A 17,453-nucleotide genomic window follows, 5' to 3' on the forward strand; every position below is an offset into this window, starting at 1 on the left:
AGAAAACGACGCGCAACACCCGCTACTGGAGGCTGATAATGATGCAAACACCACTCAGTACGTTGTTTCTACACCGTGCAATTGAATTTCGATGCAACATCGCTGGGCACGGAAAATCAACAAAAGCCCTGCCGGGACCCAAAGTGCCCACTCGGATCTACGCATCGCTCTCTTGTGGGAGACAAGAAATGATGCCGACGTGACCGGAGGAGGAACTACACATGTTCTTGCATGCGAGTGAGAAATCAAGCCAACGCTGGCCTTTTTTAATGCACACTTGCCTGTGCAGCTTTATTTTGACGCTACCCGGGTACTTTTGTGCACTAACAGCGTTCTCACTATTTTCTCAAGGATTTAATACTCTTTTGCTTTTTAAATTCATATCTTGAATTGTGTATGTTGGATTTTTGTTGTTTTTGTCTAGTTTTGTTTAGATAAATATTACCTATTTTTCCAAACCTGTGTTGTGTAATTGTTTTGTGTTTTCACTGAGTTACTGGGTGTGTTGGTACACATATTATACACATTGCTTCTGAAGTTAAGCCTGGCTGCTCAAGCCAAGCTACCAAGGGGGTGAGCAGGGGTTAGCTGAGGGTGATTCTCCTTTACCCTGACTAGAGTGAGGGTCCTTGCTTTGACAGGGGGTAACCTGACTGCCAACCAAATATGCCATTTCTAACATTGGTGATCAGCAGGTGGGATTGGTATTTTTACCTAACATACAGTGATTAAGTGTACACTACTGTTTTCAGTGCAGACCATTATGTGACCACATACAGTTTCTTCTTTTTGTTCTCTGGTGTCCTCCTGGATACATTGTTGATACTTGGACTCTGGTTTTTGGTTGCACCTGTAAAGCCTTTGTAGAATGGAAGTAAACTTCTGGCAATTGGAGATATATTCAAAGAGGGAGCTAAAAGTTTTCAGCAAGTAAAGGGGGCTAGTTGTGAAGAGAAGGTCCCAAAGGTGTGCTCTTGAGACATCCCTGTTTCAGTATGAGATGAAATGCTGGGAAGCAAACATACCAGATGATTCTGAGGAGGAGGACTACTCTGAGGAAGAGGGCTGTGGCCCTGAAATGAGAGCAGAACAAGATGAATGGCTCCTAGCTCAAGAGCAAAGGCTGAGAGAGCTAGATGAAGAGCTTGAGAGAGCTAAGGTTGAGAGAGCCTTAGCCCTGGGAAAATACATTTTTGCAGCTCACAAGCTGAGCTGAGAAGAGCTGAAGCTGGAAGCCATGAGGGCTGAGTCCAGTTCAGATGGTGGCAGCAAAAATCTTATGTTCAGTGCTGATGAAGAATTACACATGGTCAGAAACTTGGTGCTCAACTTGAAGGAGGGCGTTTACACACACCAGGGGGTACGAGATAGTTCCAGTGGTATGCAGGAACCCTGAGGTGGATTGGGGAACTGGCTTGGGGGGTCATATCCCTTGTGATGGGAAGGACACTCTACTGGCTCTTGGTGATAGTGTCAGGGAGAGGGATTCCCCCCAGGTAGCAGTCCTGGTTATGGAGTGTGGAGACATCCCAGAAGAGTGTGGGTTGAGTGACAGAGACAGTCAGGTACGGTCTCACCAGTCTCAGGAGGGAGATGTAGGGTACTTTTTCAAGGCTGAGTCACTGGATGTTTGGGTAAAGGGTAGTTTGGTTAACTCATGTGAGGGGCTGTGTGATGTGATTGCTGGAGAGCGTATATCCAGTCCTTGTTTTCCAGAGTTATGCCAACACCAGGAGGAGTGTGAGTTCACTGACCCCAGGGAACGTGCATGGGAGGCAGACCTCTGGATGAGTACCAGAGATTCTGAAGAGGCATTTAGGGATACTCTTGAAGGGAGTGGCTTAGGTATTTCCCAACCAGGTGAGGTGGAAAATGCTTGCAGCATCCCAGGTAGGTCCCAGTGTAGTGGAATGGGTGGGGGATCCCATGTCCTGTATCAGAGGAGAGGGAATAGGGGTGGGCTGAGTTCCAGGGTGCCTGAGATCCAGTGCCAGGTCCTGGAGGGTTACATGAGTGAACACCGGGAGGGTAGCCTAGTCTGTACCATAGGGCCATTTGCTGGGGGAGATCCCATAGTGACGGGAGAACTTGGGGGGACTGTTTCCAGTGTGCCACCAGTTCTGGTACCCGGCAGTACCACTCCTAGCGAGGGAATGCAGAAGTCCAGACAGAGGGTTGAAAGGGGGTTGCGGGCCCCAGTGGAAAACCTGGAGAGTCAGGGGTTAGCTCTGAGATCAGAGCCCCCAGGAATGACCTTGGTCATACCATTTCTGGGCTGGGGGGAACCAGGCTCTGCCAGGTGTGCAGAGGTCAGGGGACCAGTGCCAGCCAGACTCTCATGTGGCCCTTAGGGAAGGTGTTTCCCTTGTTGGGGGGTAAGTGTGCTCCCCAGGAAGTCCTGGCTTGCCTGGCAGTGGACCAGCTTGAGGGTGGTGACTCTAGGTTGGATGATCAGGTTCAGGGGGTATACTCTGATCTGGTGGGGGGAAGGTGTACCCCCCAGGAAATCCTGGGTTGCCAGGCAATAGTCGAGTCTGAGGGTACAGACCCTAGACTGGAGGATCAGGTGCAGAGGGTAAAACTCTTACCTGATGGGGGGGGTTGCCCGATCACCCTCCCCAATGTGACTTCTTGGGGTACTCTCCATGATGAGGGGGTGCAGAGCCCTGGGGGCAGGGGAGGGAGAGACTCACCCCTGACCCGAGTTCAATCTAAGGGTAGAGACCCTAGATTGAAGGGCCAGGTTCACGGTGTCCCCCCTGACCTGGAGGGATGGGACTACTGCTAACAGTGCTCCTGTCAGGTTGGATTCTGGGGGTGGGTCACTCCTAGTTGGGGGATGCAGGACCCCAGAAGGGAGGGCAGTGGAGAGAAGCCTCACCCCTAGCTCTGGTCCAGCCTGAAGGTAAAGACCTCATGTTGGAAGACCAGTTGCAGGTTAACATCCCTGCACTGGCAGAAGGATTGTACAGGACTCCTTCCACAAGCAGCCTGACAATTCTGGACTCTGGGGGTGCCATTCCTAGAGGGAGGGTACATAGCCCCAGAGGGGAGAACCAGTGTCAGGCTGTCATCCCTGACCTGGTGGAAGGGAGAGTGGTCAAAGGGTGCCAGGCACCTCGGGCTATCGCCCCCACTTTCCATAGTCACAGGGGTTGGAGAGCCTTGAAAGACCTGGAGCCTGGCGCTCACCCCTGACAGCTGTCAGTGGCCCTGTGGCTTGCTGTCCTGGTGGAAAGAGTTGCCCGTGGGGGGGAACAGGAGTCACACCCCAGGGGTGGAGTGCGCACACCACTGTGTTGGCCATGGTGGTACTGTCTGCCACCTGGGATACATCTGGGAGCAAAGTAAGTTTAGGTGCTGCACAGATGGTATCTGCAGATAAGTAGAAGGGTTCCCCATGGTTTAGCTTAGTGGGCCCTGAGAGAATGGTCAGAGGGAACCAACTGGAGTCAGGAAGGCGTAGAACTAGAACATGCCCCTGCCGTTGTGTCCCTGTTCTATCGCCCCAATCACAGAAGTCCATTAAGGTATTTATTGGTCTCCCCTGGCGTTAGGTTGGTAGGGGGTTGTGTTGGACTTTTTCCCGTTTGCAGGATCATCTCTATTCTTTTTGCCTCCTTCCTCCTATATTTTCTGACCTGTTTGTGTTGGCTTTAGGACTCTGGGCACTTTACCACTGCTAACAAGTGCTAAGGTGCATCTACTCTCTCTGTAAAATGTATTGTTGATTGCTTTATTACTGATTGGCATATTTGATTCACTCGTAAGTTCCAAATAAAGTGCACTAGTGGTGCCCAGGGCCTGTAAATCAAATGCTACTAGTGGACACCCACATAAGTCGCCCTGTAAACATGTCTCAGACCTGCCACTGCAGTGTCTGTGTGTGCAGTTTTAAACTGCCAATTCGCCTTGGCATGTCTACCTACTTGCCAGGTAAAAACCTTCCATTTTCTTACATGAAAGGCACCCCTAAGGTAGGCCCTAGGTAGCCCCAGGGGCAGGGTGAAGTGTATGTTAAAGGTGGGACATGTACTTATGTGTTTTACATGTCCTGACAGTGAAATACTGCCACTACATTTCTAACAACCTGCATGCCTTGAACCTAATACCCCAGGAATGACTCAAAGGGTAAATTGGCTGACCTCCTGTTTGAGCTGCAGGGGCCCAACAAGCTTCCAGAGGTGTTTTCCTGCAACTGCCTGGCTGACCAGTTTCAAATAGATCTGCCCAGAAATCAGCTGATTGTCTCTTTTGGCATGCGTCCCAACCCCCAGGTGGTGCCTCCCAGGTTCTCAGACCTTCTCTAGTGATAGAGTGTACTCCTGACCAAAATGCAAAACCTGGAACTTAGAAACTTTTTGCCAAATTTTTCTGTAATCTATATGAGGGAGACTTAGACTGCTGTCAAGCCATAACTGTCTGATTCACCTTGCTGGCTTTGGTATGCTGAAGGAAATCTGACCTCCAGAAAGCTTTCTACATCCAAACATAGAGGGCTTAATGGGACTGCTGCTGAGCTTTAAACCATCAATGTCAAGGCCTTCCTTGGCAAAGACTTTGGACTTTTTCTGCTCAGAGCTTTCCTACCTTCATCAACGAATGTGTTGGCTCCCCATTCTTCAGCAATCTGCAGTCATCAATCCCTGCATTAGAATGAGCTTCAGTAGTTTACTCTGCAGTTAACTCCTCGATGATCCCCTTTCTCCAGAGAAATTTTTAAGATAGAAGGTAACCTTTTCACTGGGACAACCCTGGTTCTTGCATCCGATTCAAGGTACTTTGCAGTGAACCTTAACTTTTGACTTTAGCCCTTTCTAGCACAATCAGTTTGAAGTTTGTGATCTGTTAACTCAAAATTTAAATTTAATTTAATTGGTTCTACAGATTTGATTTTGATATTTTGGTAGCATTTAATTTATTAAACATTCTCTTTTTACAAACAATTGGTTTGGGATTCTTCTTGTGTTGTGTCTTCATGTTGTGACTGTTTGAGAGCACAAAATACTTTACACATTGCCTCAAAGTTGAGCCTAATTGGTTTGTGCGAAGCTACCAGAGAGTTAAGCACAGGTTTAACTAGTGACTTGAGTGGAACACTCTGACAAGGACTGTGTACTTTATTTGAGGTGGGTTCTCACTCCTCTTAACTTCATCTTGTTACACTTGAGTATTGACTGAGTCTAACTTTGTTGCTTTTCTTTTCTTTTTGTGTTTGTTTCTGTAGTCATCACCACAACTGTTGCGATCACTAATTGTATTAACTGCTAAATTTGAAACTGTAGTGGAAGAAACCTGTGCAAGTTCTTGGCTGGATGTCGCTAGCACTATGGCAGAAATGGTTCCGCTTGATTCATTATAGGACTTTTTCTACCGTTTGGTTGTTGTACATGATTTTGAAACTCTGTTGTTGCAGCCAAAAGTTCCTAAACGTGTTTCCTGTTTTGCTGCACCTGGATGGATATTTTCAAAGGCAATAGTTGCATTTGGTTGAGAAAATCATTTTTCCAAGTCAGAAAGTATATTGCTCTGTAGAGTTACTTGATGTTATTATTCAATTATAGCCCTCTTATGTACTTCCATGAAAATATCTTTTAATATTGCTACCTTATTGTTTAAGTTACAAGACAAAGGGGTTCATTACGAACCCTGGCGGTTCAGCCCACCATGCCGGGGGTGGCGGCTGAAAAGCCCACCACCGGCATGCAGGCTGAACCGCCATATAATGAACACCATGAGGGCCACCATAGGTGGCCCTCAACCACTGCCAGGCTGCCTCCGCCAGGCAGCCTGACGGTGGACAGCATCTTTATCCGACAGGGCAGCTCTGCTAGCCCTCGGATAATAATCCCATTTCCTCCAGCCTTTCTGGTGCTCCGGGGCCCCCCTGGGGTTCCCTGCACTGCCCATGCACTTGGCATGGCCAGTGCAGCGGCCCCTGTGCAGTGCCCCATTGCGCTGGTCACTGCCCGATTTACGGGCAGTGATCTGCGCGACGGGTGCAGCTGCACCCGCTGCACAGAGGCATTAACGGCGGTGTCCCGGCCCAGCGGGGGCTGGCGTTCTATCGAAAGACCGCCAGTATGAACACGGCGGTGTCAACCGCCGTGTTCATAATGAGGGCCTAAGTAATACTGCTATCTGAGATCTGTGATAATGTGTTACTAATTGCAACCATTGTGGCTAAGATTGGAAAGATCTGTGGGGTTTGACATGGTTAGATTTTTTGTTGTCTTGTGCTATTCAAGTTTTTTCATAAGTTTATTAAGTAGTCCAGGCTCACCAAAACTATCAATGCTATTATTAGGAGAGGTAACACAATATGGTCCTGATTACAACTTTGGAGGAGGTGTTAATCCGTCCCAAAAGTGACGGTAAAGTGACGGATATACCACCAGCCGTATTACGAGTCCATTATATCCTATGGAACTCGTAATACGGCTGGTGGTATATCCGTCACTTTTGGGATGGATTAACACCTCCTCCAAAGTTGTAATCAGGCACTATATGTTAGTTATGTTTTCTTTTCTACTTTCCCATACATTGGTTCTGAACTAGAAACAAAATTGGGAGGGGTAAAACATAATTAACTATTGAAGATTGTGGCTGAGAATTATTTATTTCAGCATAGGTCACCTAACGCCTGTCCTGACCCAGGTCTTAACAAATGGTGCAAAGCAAGCTTTGCACCATTTTTTGACCCTTCCTGCCCCGTGCATGATTTTTGAATGAAGAGGATAAATAAGGTGGTAGGCCCTGAGAGTCATGTTTTGCCCAGGAACGCCTAGCTTGCATCTCATTGATGCAAGGTAGTTTTCCCCAGGCAAAAATGACTTTAACTCCAATATTTTGGCCCTAGACATGTCTAGCACCAAAATATAAATATGGAGTTAAGTTTGAGCTGGATTTGCGTAAAACAAACCTGATGCAAATCTGGCGCAGAGTATAGATATGCCCCTATATTTGCTAATTTCACCAGAATAACTGTTGCTTCCACTATGCATGTGGTCAGACCATTTTTTCTCCCGTTCCAAGTGATCCTGAGTGCCCCAGCACCTGAGTCACCAGAAATGCAACTCCTATTAACTCAGAAATGGTCCAAGGTCCCCCCAGCTGCCCTTACAACAGCCTTGAGTTCCAATCCCCCGATTCTCAAAGATTGAGTCAACCTAGCCAACATGCAGGTAGAAACTTGGATTGGTGAGGCTCAAAATAGCATTGCCCCCTCTGAAGAGCTGTAAGGCTGCTCGCTTTAGGCCTCCAGAGGAATGAATCACCGCGGAATCGCTGGCCATGAAAAAGTCTTATAAGTGCATGGATCGTATATGGCATAGGAACTATTGTACTTCTGATAAAGCTAACTACCTTAATTCATTAAATGAAATCACAAACACATCAGATGCACTCACAGCCAATTTTATGCCCAGAGGATTGAGCAAGACAGGAATTCATCACAGGAGCTTTTCTAGATGGTGATCTTTTTATTTTCCTTCGAGCGAGTCTCCCTGTCTACTAGTCCCTCGGTTGACAATTGCAATTTAATGGTGCATTTTTCTCAGATAAGATTGTTCAGATTCATGCTTCTGTCCCTAAGGTAGTGAATGAGGCCTCAAGTCCTGCCATATGGTCTTTATCACCCAAGCCTGTAGATGGTCTACATAGCATAAACAATCTATATTTGACAGATATACAAGCCTTTCTGTCTAAAGTAAAATCTGGGTCACTTTTGGACCTAACCCCGCCAAGGATTTTGGAGCTTGGTAGGGAGGACTTTCTACCAGTACTGTGCAATCTACTTAACCAGTACTTTAGTTCAGGTCATCTCCTCCCCTTTCTTTTCCAAGATAGCGGAAAAGCATGTTAACTTACATCTGATTAACTTTATTTAAGACAAACAGCTTTTGCCTGAGACCCAATCTGGATTTTGCTCTCAGTTCAGCATGGAATCTGCACTGCTACTCACCTCTGAGTCATTGCAGATGGCAGAAAGACGGCTGCTCTGGTAGTGCTAGACCTGAGTGAAGCCTTCAGTGTCGTATCCTACAGCCTCCTTCTTGAACAGCACTGGCTGTGCGGTGGTGAGTGTCTTGCCTTGAGGTGGCTGGCATGCTTTCTAAAAAATCGCATCTTCCAGGGGACTCAGTGGTCATGCTTATCTCAGGTTTTATCTCTGCAAGAGGAGGTGCTGCGGGGATCAGCTTTAAGCCCGACTTAATTCAGTCTTCATATGTGCCCTCTTGCTGATGTGATTGAACACTTTGGCATTAAAATTGCATCATACGCAGATGATACTCAGTTAATCATCATCCTGAAACAAAAAGAGGGAACCTCCACAGCCACCTCTAGATCATGCTTGCTAGGGCTAGCGGAGTGGATGGATCACAGGTGCCTTAATTTTAATGCAGAAAAAAAGGAGTTTCTGGTTTTAGGTAAACAAACTTCAATTTGGCCTTCTTCTTGGTGGCTGGATACTTTGTGGCCAATTCCAACCCCTAAGCAGAGAGTTAATAATCTCAGCATCTGGTTTGGCACTCTCTATTTTGACAGCTACATACCCAGTCTTGCTGGGGTCAGCTTAAATATATTAAAAACTTTACACAAGATCCTTGTGTTTCTCCAAAACACTGCCAGGAAAACAATAGTTCAAGCTCTACTTGTGTTGAGCCTAGACTATTGCAATGTGCTCTATTTCAAACCTACGCAGGGCAGCATACCAAGCATACAAAGGGTCCAAAATGCGGCAGCCCAGTTGTTGCTGAACATTCTTAGAATTTCTGCAACTAGGCCAGCTCTAGAGAAAATATATTGGCTTTCTATAAAGGAACGATTTTCTTTCAAAACCCAATGCTTTTGCCACAAGTTCTTGAATCTGAAAGGATCCCTCTATATTCACTTCTTGCGTAAGCCCTATCATCCTAGTAGATGCCTTAGATCTTCAGGAATTGCTCTCACTGTGATTCTGTGAGTAGAACGGGTGTGAATATGTGGTCACTCTTTCAGCTTCCTGGACACCAAATTTGGAATTCTTTTCCTGTCTATTTGAGGCAAGAATATTCTGAATTGGCCTTTCATAAGAAACTGAAAATGTGGTTATTTAGACAATCTTTCCAGGACACAGTTAGGAATATGGGAACCACGGGGGATCTGGCATCCTAATGCAGGGACACTCCGAGTGGTGTGACCAAGCGCTCTACAATTTTGCTAACAATCTTCTACCATAACATATGTTTACACTGCTTGGAAGTGATTGTGTCATTGAGTATATGTTCTGTGATCTTGTTCTGATCTCCCTCTTTTACATATAAATTAAAAGTGAAATTACTAGAGAAGAAAATCTTCACTAGAGTAGAAGAGCTTGTCCAGTACTGACGACCTCAGGTCACCTCTGTCCACTACTAATGGCCAATTCTTTAGATTTGTTAAACATTAAAGGTTTTTTGCACAAACAAGCAGGAAAAACATCAAATACACCTTGTACTCACTTACTGAATAGAGCTAACAATGATCACCCTGCATAATTTCCAAGCACAGCAGAGAACCAGTGTTGGAAAAATCTAAGCATGGGTTTTGTTCCAATGAAATCTCAAATATAGTCTACTGGGGAAACTGTTTGCTTGCAGTGGCATTGTCATACATTATCCAGATCATGAGGGTTAGTGGTCCCAGGGTTAGCATTCCCTAATCAGGCTAAAGCCTGGATATCCAGTTCTTCAACTCCACCAAGGTGAGTCAAAAACAAAATGAGGAAATAGCAGAATCAAGAGATAGGGCTGGGAGTGTGCTGGTCCTCAGTCTGGCTCAAATCCTTTTCAATTCTATGTCAAATGTTCAATGTTTTTGGCAGGCTCTGCCTCATCCATGAGCCTCCAATATGTTGCCTTTATATTACCACACATGGAGTGTTATTTAAATCCCAGCAAAAGGCCCAACGAGGCTGATATAGTGACTGAGGTTTCACCTCTGTCCTTCACATGGGACTCTGAGTGGTTCATTTTATTTTGGCTGTTGAAGTAAAAATCCATTTTTAATCAAAGACTTCCTGCTGAGGGGGAGGAAGCGCAATCATCATAAATGAACGTCAAGCTGATAACATGGCTTTGACCAGTTCAGCATTCCTTTTTTGCTTAGTAACTCATGTTTCAGATGGGCTGGGCATAACTTGCGTAATTTAGTGTAACATAATCATATGGAATTACCTACAAATTCTGCAAGAATATGCTTGATTTATGTGAGAAGAGAAATTCTGCATTTAGCACTAATAATTAGCCCGTAAATTCCCCCTCGCATCCAAAAGGGATGTAGGGCTGCATTGTGCACTAAGAAATAACACTAAATGCAACATAACATTGTTAACGCGTCCCTCTATGTTAATTTATACACATCGGGACTCGTTTTAGGTCGATGAACCTTTTGACCCAGTGGTGAGTTTCCGTAAGACGAGATTACTAATCATTAATCAATAGTATTATGAGAGTTAGCATCCGAATTTATTTCACAAAGACCATTAATGAACCTTCGGCGCATTCATTAGTTCTCAGACTCAAAATACCACACCTTGAAGGAAGATTTTGTGAATTTATTCCCTATTGATTACAATCTAATAATACTAAACGTATTAGTTTCAAAACCAAGAAGCATAAGAGCATAATCATAAAATGGCAACTACAATAAACTTTCAACAATGCGATAATCAGGATCATAAGATAGATACGTTAGTAAAGAATAGATCATGGTGCATAATAATTTATAAGATATCAGTTCAGCATAGCTATGTGTCAGTCACGTCAGTTCCGTCAGTCAAATGAACACCTCATCTAACCTCAAATTAGCATTAGCATGTTGGGCTTCATGCGAAACAATTTAGAATATCAATTTGGAAAACCTCTAACTATTATCTAATTAAACATACAGCAGTTGGTACATAGAAAGAAAGGCAAAAGATTCCGTTAGCAAATAATTACCCTCCTCGAGATAGGTCAGCATTCAGGATCAGTCTTCGTCTTCAGGACATCAGTAGAGTCACCGTCAGTCTATCTAAGTTGGAAGCAAGGAACACTTTCCCTAAGGGGAAAGTTAACGGATAATCTATGGACAAGGTTTTTTTTCTAAGTCTCAAGTCATCAAATAGAGTGACAGAGTTTCTGGATGCAATCAATATCATCCCCTTCCTAATGTGTCTCGTCTCTCGTGTCATGAGTTTTTATCCCCTTTTCCGTGATACATTCCCCCAAAATTCTATTGGTTAGTAACTATACCCCATTATTGGTAACCAATCAAATTGTACATTAAGTAATGCATTTGTAATTTCTTGATATTGGCTCGTCTTCTAATTGGTCTTCATAATCGGCATTTTTGTAGGTGGCATATCCGGGGTTACTTCACCATCTTGGCACACGTCTCGGGTCAAGAGTTCTCTTCTCCTCGCTTTAGTGTCCTTGGAAGTGTCCATGTTTGTTTCAAATCTCACAGTTTTATATTAGAAGCTACTAACATGCGGATGAGAAAATTCCACGATGTGTCTAACAAATGCAGAAAAGAACAATAGCTGGGTCATGGTCGTTTGCAAGTCCGCACACTGGAGAAGCAGAAAAATACGCTTTTAAATGAAAGTTACACAGCTAGTTCGCGACTCATACTAACTTAAGATATACAAGTTCTAATGAAAACAGTTTTAATCGTGGTAATACATATAATTAGAGATTATTTTCTGTTATTCAGCATTAGTATTCACAAGCGAATAAATCTTCACGTTTATTAATACATCTCAATTTATTAATTTGCATCGTCAGATGTAAGCATTTCACATCTATAAAATATATGTTTAAGCTACGCTCTCTCAGTCCCTCCTCTGATGACGTTCGTCATCACACAATTTTCAATTTTTCACCTTGCGCATAATACGCATTTCAACATCTTGCCCTTTATGTGACCTTTCCCATATTTCATTGAACATTTTCTCTCTTTCACTTTCTTCGTTCAGTCTGGCTCTTTTTGACAGATTTCTTTTAATTTTGTCATTAATTTTGCATGCTCCCCATAATCCTAATAAACAAATCAGAATAATTAATAGACCCAACATAATTTTTGCAAGAACTCCATTCCAAATGTTGGTAAACCAGCTTGCTACTTGGGCGATTCCTTTTCCAAATTTTTCCCAAACTCCAGGTTCTTTTAAATCCTTCAGATCTGCACTATCCCTAGTAAGGTTAGTAAGCATACTTCTAATTTTCTTACTATTATCAGGTATAAATGAACAGCAGTGACGTTCATTAAGCATTTTGCACACACCTCCATTCTTTGCTAAAAGAATGTCTAAAGCAAGCCGATTTTGAAGAGTCATGGCTCTTTCTGCAGCAAGTTCAGTATCCATTAGTAATATTGCTCCTGTAAAATTTGTCAGCATGTTATCCACAATAGTAGACAACTTTTGAATTTTCATAGAATTTAAGATAACCCCAACTGATGGGATTATTGCTCCAAATATGTCACCAATGACAGCCGCCACTGATTCTCGTTTTTGTCTAGTATGTTGTATTTCAGAAGACTTTGGTATTTGTTTTAAGTCATCAATCTGGTATATCTTTGGGAAAACTATTCCCAAATAACATGTCCCATACCATCCCTTTGGGAGACGGTAATATGCATTTAACCCACAGATGTAATAGATTCCAGGAATCGCTGGGTCTTGTCCATTTAACATGAAGGTCCATTTGCTCTGAAACAAAAACACATGCCTACATTCACTCGTACCTACAAATAAATTGTCTTGATTAGATTTTGGCCTATATATACATAGCCTACCTACGTGTAATGAATCTATAGCTAATTTGCCTTGAGTTTTAATGGCTGTGTAAGCATAATCATTTGCATAAGTACGTTTTTCTAAGCCTTTCTCTAACTTCTCTTTTAATGCTTTGCGTCTATCATCTGTGTGGTCTAAAAAGCTCTTCTCTACAGAAGACAGTAAGCAAGTTAGATTATTGCGATGTGCATAAGCAGTTCCAAATGTAAGTGTCAGCTCAAAGAATCCTCTAACTATTTTAATATCATGTTCTTTAGCTAACTTATTAAAAAATTCAATCACAGGCACAAAGGAAAACACGACATCCAGATTTGAATAAAAGTATTGTACATGCTCTTGATTATAGAATCTTGTTAATAGCAAACTACAGCTAATCCCATAAGTAAGAGGGGGGCTATGATAAGTAACTCCCTCCTGCACAGATGAAGGAATTTTAGTACACACATAACACTCTTTCGCATCCATAGTTTCCACATACTCATTTAATAAGCGATAGAAGACATTAGTAGAAAGTTCCCCTTTTGTATTAGTTCCCTCATGCAGATGCTTAGTATCTTGTTCAAATTTCTCCTATGGTGATAATTTATTAGCAATAGTAGTAGTCTCTGGTTTTGAAGTTGCATTAATAGTTTCTCTCTTTCCATGGCATTCCTACAATTACTCCCACAATCATTACTGCACATACAACACTTACTATAAATCCTAACCAGCCACACATCTTACTTCCTTTGTTACTATAAGCCATGTTTGTATAGAATCAGAATAGCAGATCAACAATCAACTCAAGATGGCAAACTCTTTCTGCGTATTTACAGCGTCTTCTCTCATTTCGGGACCTTTTTCTTGTCAATTCAGGTTAGCAGCTTGTCGTAATTCTGTTTCTTGATGTCAAATCCAGGTTTAATGTCTCTTTCCGGTAAGTTTATAAAGTCTCTTTCTTTTCAGTTTTCACGATAGTTCAGAATTTCTTCTCCTGTAGTTTATCCTCAGGTACCGTAGTACTGGCCTGGTACTTCTCGATCAAAACAGAATGCTAAGAATTCTTGTTGCCATTCAGAAGTTGTAGCATATGCCCATTCAGGACCTGTGTACCTTCGGTTTGCTATTCTCTTTCTTTTTAGTCTTCGTTCACCTTGCTGTTCTCCTTCACTCAGATCATCTGCCTGTGAAGTATCACTTTCCTCAATTATTTTTTCATTTGCTATTTCTCTTATTCTGAGATGTGACTTATCTGGCCATTTATCACCTCTATGTGTCTTGTTTCGGTGTCTTCCTTCTGGACGTTGAATAGCACCCTCCTCTTGTGATGTGTTGTTTTCTCTTGTCTGATCTGCAACCAGTTCAGAAGACTCTGATTCGTTCTGGTTTAAATCTACAGTTTCTCTTTCTCTGCCAACCTCCGCTTCGATACTGTATTCAGACTCAGAATTGTATTCGTCTGCTTCTGGGAGAACCTCTCCTTGTCTTAGTTCTCCTGCTGCCTCGACTGAGATAGGCACTCTGTCACCCCTCTCGATCTCACTGTTAGCTTGAGTGACAAGGCTGTCCTCAGTGGGCTCGTCTGCAGTCTCAGATCTTTCTTGGTTAATCTCTGTTTCTGTGGTCTCTCCACCTGAAGTTACTGTACCCGATTCTTCAAGTTCCTCTTCGACAGGACACGTTACCCTCTTTGTATGACTGGCATGTATCCAGTTGGGAATTCCGGCACACTTCACAGCTGTAGTGGTAGTCAGTATTATTTGATATGGCCCCTTCCAACGTGGTTCAAGACACGATTTCCTCACGTGCTTCTTGACAACCACCCAGTCGCCAGCTTGCAAGGAATGTCCTGGTTCACAGATTGGTGGCAATGTGTTAGCTTCCACCTGGTGAGAGAAAGAGCGAATCACATCAGCCAAACCTTTGCAGTAATCCAACACCATATCTGTAATATTCACTAGAGCATTTGCAGGAACCGCTGGTAACCTCATTGCTCTACCCATGAGGATTTCATGGGGGGATAGTCCCGTTTTCTTATCTGGTGTGTTTCTCAAGGACATCAGTACTAGCGGTAATGCATCTGGCCACTTCATGTTTGTTGCTGCACACATTTTCGCTATCCTGGACTTTAAGGTACCATTCATCTGTTCAACTAGTCCTGATGCTTCAGGGCGATAGCTACAGTGCAATTTCTGCTCGATGTTAAGTGCTGCACACAGAAGCTTGATCACCTCATTGTCGAAGTGTCTTCCCCTATCTGATTCTATAGAAACCGGAAACCCGAATCTTGGTATTAACTCCCTGAGTAGTAGTTTTGCAACTGTGAGACTGTCATTTCTACATGTAGGATATGCCTCAATCCAATGACTGAAAACACACACAATTACCAACACGTACATCAATCCTCCACAAACAGGCATTTCAATGAAATCCATTTGTATTCTATTAAATGACCCTCCAGCTCTTCCAATGTGGCTCAAATTTACCACTGTTCCTTTTCCAGCATTCATCTGTTGACAGATGATGCACCTGTGACAAGTGATTTCTGCGGCATGTCTGAATTTTGGATTGAACCAATCAACTTTAAAAGATCTGATCATGGCATCTCTTCCTAAATGTGCTTGCCCATGATATAATCGGGCAAATTGTGATAGAAGACTATTTGGTAAGACCAACTTTCCATCATCTGAGACCCATATATCATCTGCTCTTTGAACACATTGCATTTTCTGCCAGGAACGTTTTTCTTCTTTGCTAGCACGATTTTGTAGTGTCTTTAATTCATCTAAAGTATCAACCACTTGTAATGCTAAACTCAAAGTTGTGTCGTTTTCAGACTGTGGTAGCAATTCCCACTGTTCTTTAAATGATATACAGTTCAATGCACAAAACCTTGCAACCTGATCTGCATAACCATTCCCCATTGACACAAAATCCTGTGATCTGGTGTGAGCACTGCACTTTACCACAGCAATTTCAAGAGGTAACTGAATTGCATGTAACAAATCTCTTATTTGTTCTCCATTTTTCACTGTTGATCCAGAGGAAGTCATAAAACCTCTCTGCGACCAGATTTGACCAAAATCATGTACAATTCCAAACCCGTATCTGCTGTCAGTGTAGATTGTAACTTTCAAATTCACAGCAGCATGGCAGGCCTTTGTAAGGGCTATTAATTCTGCCACCTGTGCAGAGAATACCTTTTCAAGCCAAGAGGCCTCAACTATGCCAGATATAGTACATACTGCGTAACCAGCTCTTAATGTTCCTGTTGAATCTCTTAAACAGGACCCATCCACGAACATAATGCAGTCGTTTTCTTTTAGCTGGGTGTCCTGTATGTCTGGGCGAGGTTTGGTACAGAGGTCAGTCACCTCAAGACAATAATGCTCAAATTCTTCCCCATCTTTGATTTCTGTATTCTCATTGGGAATTAAAGTTGCCGGGTTCAGTACTGTGCACCTTTTCAATGTAACATTTGGTGACCCCAAAATAATCGTCTCATATTTGGTAAGTCGTGCATTCGTCATGTGTTGTGTTTTCGTTCTTGTTAACAAGATTTCGACAGAATGTGGGACTAGTACTGTCAAAGGGTATCCCATGACTATGCCCTCACATTGTGAAAGGCTTTGACCAACTGCAGCAACTGCTCGCAAACAACCCGGTAAGGCTGCTGCGACAGGGTCCAAAGTAGCTGAAATATATGCTACAGGGCGATTTGCATCTCCGTGGACCTGTGTTAAAACAGACAAAGAACAAGCATCACGTTCATGACAAAACAACAGAAAAGGTTTCTCATAATCGGGCATTCCTAATGCTGGTGCCCTGCACATGCACTCTTTCAGCTCTAAGAATGACTCAAGTTCTTCTTTTGTCAAAGTGATTGTGTATGGTTCATCTTTGACGTCTTTCCCTGTCAATTTTATTAGAGGTTTTGCGATGATTGAGAAGTTGGGTATCCATTGACGGCAATAATCCACCATTCCCAAAAACATCCTGACATCTCTCTTTATTGTTGGGGGATTCATCTGCAAGACAGCTGTTATTCTTTCCTTTGATATCCTTCGGGATCCTTTCGCAATTAGATGCACTAAATATTTTACTTCTTTCTGACAATATTGCAGTTTCTTAGGTGACACCTTATGCCCGTTTTTTCCCAATGGTTCAGTAATGCAATGGTGTCATATTTACAACTGTCTCTGGTTTTGGATGCAATTAACAAGTCATCAATGTACTGCACAAGAGTTGAGTTAAAAGGCAGCACAAGAGGTTCCAGATCTTTCTTCAATATCTGATTGAAGATGGATGGTGACTCAGAAAAACCTTGAGGGATTCTGCACCAACTGTACACCTTATCCAGGAATTTGAAACTGAACAAAAATTGGCTATCTTCATGTAGCGGTATGGAGAAAAATGCCTGTGATAGGTCTACCACAGTAAACCATTCAGCATCACAAGGAACTTGGAACATTATTACCGCCGGGTTAGGTACCACAGGGCAACATTTATCACAATTTCATTTATTTTTCTCAAATCCTGCACAATTCGAACCTTCCCACAGGGCTTCTTCAAACCCATGATAGGTGAGTTGCATGGACTACTCAAAACTTCTTTCAAAACTCCCTGTCTGAGAAAATCTGCAATTATCTGTGTCACTTCAATGAGTACATCT

Source organism: Pleurodeles waltl, chromosome 4_1 (genome assembly GCF_031143425.1).
Source record: "Pleurodeles waltl isolate 20211129_DDA chromosome 4_1, aPleWal1.hap1.20221129, whole genome shotgun sequence".
NCBI lineage: Eukaryota > Metazoa > Chordata > Amphibia > Caudata > Salamandridae > Pleurodeles > Pleurodeles waltl.